This window comes from Triticum aestivum, chromosome 7A, assembly GCF_018294505.1.
Source record: "Triticum aestivum cultivar Chinese Spring chromosome 7A, IWGSC CS RefSeq v2.1, whole genome shotgun sequence".
In the NCBI taxonomy this organism is placed as follows: Eukaryota; Viridiplantae; Streptophyta; class Magnoliopsida; order Poales; family Poaceae; genus Triticum; species Triticum aestivum.
In genome coordinates, this window is record NC_057812.1 from 140427146 (window position 1) to 140431386 (window position 4241).

Sequence of the window (4241 nt, forward strand, 5' to 3'; positions counted from 1 at the left end):
TTGCTAAAGCGTTAGCCATAGTAGTAGAAGTAATAGATGACGAGACAACTTCAAGAAGACACGATGATGGAGATCATGGTGTCATGCCGGTGACAACGATGATCATGGAGCCCCGAAGATGGAGATCAAAGGAGCAAATGATATTGGCCATATCATGTCACTATTTGATTGCATGTGATGTTTATCATGTTTTACATCTTATTTGCTTAGAACGACGGTAGCTTAAATGAGATGATCCCTCATAATAATTTCAAGAAAGTGTTCCCCCTAACTGTGCACCGTTGCGAAGGTTCGTTGTTTCGAAGAACCACGTGATGATCGGGTGTGATAGATTCTAACGTTCGAATACAACGGGTGTAAGACAGATTTACACAGGCAATACACTTAGGTTGACTTGACGAGCCTAGCATGTACAAACATGGCCTCGGAACACAGAAGACCGAAAGGTCGAGCATGAGTCGTATAGAAGATACGATCAACATGAAGATGTACACCGATGTTGACTAGTCTGTCTCACGTGATGATCGGACACGGCCTAGTTAACTCGGATCATGTTATACTTAGATGACTGGAGGGATGTCTATCTGAGTGGGAGTTCATTTAATAATTTGATTAGATGAACTTAATTATCATGAACTTAGTCTAAAATCTTTACAATATGTCTTGTAGATCAAATGGCCCACGTTGTCCTCAACTTCAACGCGTTCCTAGAGAAAACCAAGCTGAAAGACGATGGCAGCAACTATACGGACTGGGTCCAGAATCTGAGGATCATCCTCATAGCTGCCAAGAAATATTATGTCCTAGAAGCACCGCTAGGTGACGCACCCGTCCCACTGAACCAAGACATTATGAACTCTTGGCAGACACGTGCTGATGATTACTCCCTCGTTCAGTGCGGCATGCTTTACAGCTTAGAACCGGGGCTCCAAAAGTGTTTTGAGAGACACGGAGCATATGAGATGTTCGAAGAGCTGAAAATGGTTTTTCAAGCTCATGCCCGGGTCGAGAGATATGAAGTCACCGACAAGTTCTTCAGTTGTAAGATGGAGGAAAATAGTTCTGTCAGTGTGCACATACTCAAAATGTGTGGGTTGCATAACCGCTTGACTCAGCTGGGAGTTAATCTCCCGGATGACGCGGTCATTGACAATATCCTTCAGTCGCTTCCACCGAGCTACAAGAGCTTTGTGATGAACTTCAATATGCAGGGGATGGAAAAGACCATTCCTAAAGTATTTGCAATGCTGAAATCAGCAGAGGTAGAAGTCAAAAAGGAACATCAAGTGTTGATGGTGAATAAAACCACTAAGTTCAAGAAAGACAAGGGTAAGAAGAACTTCAAGAAGGACGGCAAGGGAGTTGCCGCGCCCGGTAAGCAAGCTGCCGGGAAGAAGCCAAAGAATGGACCCAAGCCCGAGACTGAGTGTTTTTATTGCAAGGGAAGTGGTCACTGGAAGCGGAACTGCCCCAAATACTTAGCGGACAAGAAGGCCGGCATCACGAAAGGTATATGTGATATACATGTAATTGATGTGTACCTTACCAGTACTCGTAGTAGCTCCTGGTTATTTGATACCGGTGCGGTTGCTCACATTTGTAACTCAAAGCAGGAGCTGCGGAATAAACGGAGACTGGCGAAGGACGAGGTGATGATGCGCGTCGGGAATGGTTCCAAGGTCGATGTGATCGCCGTCGGCACGCTACCTCTACATTTACCTACGGGATTAGTTTTAAACCTCAATAATTGTTATTTAGTGCCAGCTTTGAGCATGAACATTGTATCAGGATCTCGTTTAATATGAGATGGCTACTCATTTAAATCCGAGAATAATGGTTGTTCTATTTATATGAGAGATATGTTTTATGGTCATGCTCCGATGGTGAATGGTTTATTCTTAATGAATCTCGAGCGTAATGCTACACATATTCATAGTGTGAATACCAAAAGATGTAAGGTTGATAATGATAGTCCCACATACTTGTGGCACTGCCGCCTTGGTCACATAGGTGTCAAACGCATGAAGAAGCTCCATGCAGATGGACTTTTAGAGTCTCTTGATTACGAATCATTTGACATGTGCGAACCATGCCTCATGGGTAAGATGACCAAGACTCCGTTCTCAGGAACAATGGAGCGAGCAACCAACTTATTGGAAGTCATACATACTGATGTGTGCGGTCCAATGAGTGTTGAGGCTCGCGGTGGCTATCGTTATGTTCTCACCCTCACTGATGACTTGAGTAGATATGGGTATGTCTACTTAATGAAACATAAGTCTGAGACCTTTGAAAAGTTCAAGGAATTTCAGAGTGAGGTTGAGAATCAACGTGACAGGAAAATCAAGTTCTTGCAATCAGATCATGGGGGAGAATACTCGAGTCACGAATTTGGCACACACTTAAGAAAATGTGGAATAGTTTCACAACTCACGCCGCCTGGAACACCTCAGCGTAATGGTGTGTCTGAATGTCGTAATCGCACTCTATTAGATATGGTGCGATCTATGATGTCTCTTACCGATTTACCGCTATCATTTTGGGGCTATGCTTTAGAGACTGCCGCATTCACTTTAAATAGGGCTCCGTCGAAATCCGGTGAGACGACACCGTATGAACTATGGTTTGGGAAGAAACCTAAGCTGTCGTTTCTAAAAGTTTGGGGATGCGATGCTTATGTCAAGAAACTTCAACCTGAAAAGCTCGAATCCAAGTCGGAAAAATGCGTCTTCATAGGATACCCTAAGGAAACCATTGGGTATACCTTCTACCTCAGATCCAAAGGCAAGATCTTCGTTGCCAAGAATGGATCCTTTCTAGAGAAGGAGTTTCTCTCGAAAGAAGTAAGTGGGAGGAAAGTAGAGCTTGATGAAGTACTGCCTCTTGAAGCAGAGAGTAGCGCAGCTCAGGAAAATGTTCCTGTGGTGCCTGCACCGATTAGAGAGGAAGTTAATGATGATGATCAAGATACTTCGGATCAAGCTCCTACTGAACTTCGTAGGTCCACAAGGACACGTTCCGCACCAGAGTGGTACGGCAACCCAGTCTTGGAAATCATGTTGTTAGACAACGGTGAACCTTCGAACTATGAAGAAGCGATGGCGGGCCCAGATTCCGACAAATGGCTAGAAGCCATGAAATCCGAGATAGAATCCATGTATGAAAACAAAGTATGGACTTTGACTGACTTGCCCGAAGATCGGCGAGCCATAGAAAATAAATGGATCTTTAAGAAGAAGACAGACATGGATGGTAATGTGACCATCTATAAGGCTCGACTTGTCACTAAGGGTTATCGACAAGTTCAAGGGGTTGACTACGATGAGACTTTCTCACCCGTAGCGAAGCTGAAGTTCGTCCTAATCATGTTAGCAATTGCCGCATTCTATGATTATGAGATATGGCAAATGGACGTCAAAACGGCATTCCTTAACGGCTTTCTTAAGGAAGAATTGTATATGATGCAGCCGGAAGGTTTTGTCGATCCTAAGAATGCTAACAAGGTGTGCAAGCTCCAACACTCAATCTATGGGCTGGTGCAAGCATCTCAGAGTTGGAACATTCGCTTTGATGAGATGATCAAAGCGTTTGGGTTTATGCAGACTTATGGAGAAGTCTGCGTTTACAAGAAAGTGAGTGGGAGCTCTGTAGCATTTCTCATATTATTTGTGGATGACATACTGTTGATGGGAAATGATATAGAATTCTTAGAAAGCATAAAGGCCTATTTGAACAAGTGTTTTTCAATGAAGGACCTTGGAGAAGCTGCTTATATATTAGGCATCAAGATCTATAGAGATAGATCGAGACGCCTCATCGGTCTTTCACAAAGTACGTACCTTGACAAGATATTGAAGAAGTTCAATATGGATCAGTCCAAGAAGGGGTTCTTGCCTGTATTGCAAGGTGTGCGATTGAGCACGACTCAATGCCCGACCACGGCAGAAGATATAGAAGAGATGAGTGTCATCCCCTATGCCTCAGCCATAGGGTCTATTATGTATGCCATGCTGTGTACCAGACCTGATGTAAACCTTGCCGTAAGTTTGGTAGGTAGGTACCAAAGTAATCCCGGCAAGGAACACTGTACAGCGGTCAAAAACATCCTGAAGTACCTAAAAAGGACCAAGGATATGTTTCTCGTTTATGGAGGTGGCGAAGAGCTCGTCGTAAAGGGTTACATCGACGCTAGCTTTGACACAGATCTGGATGACTCTAAGTCACAAACCGGATACGTGTAT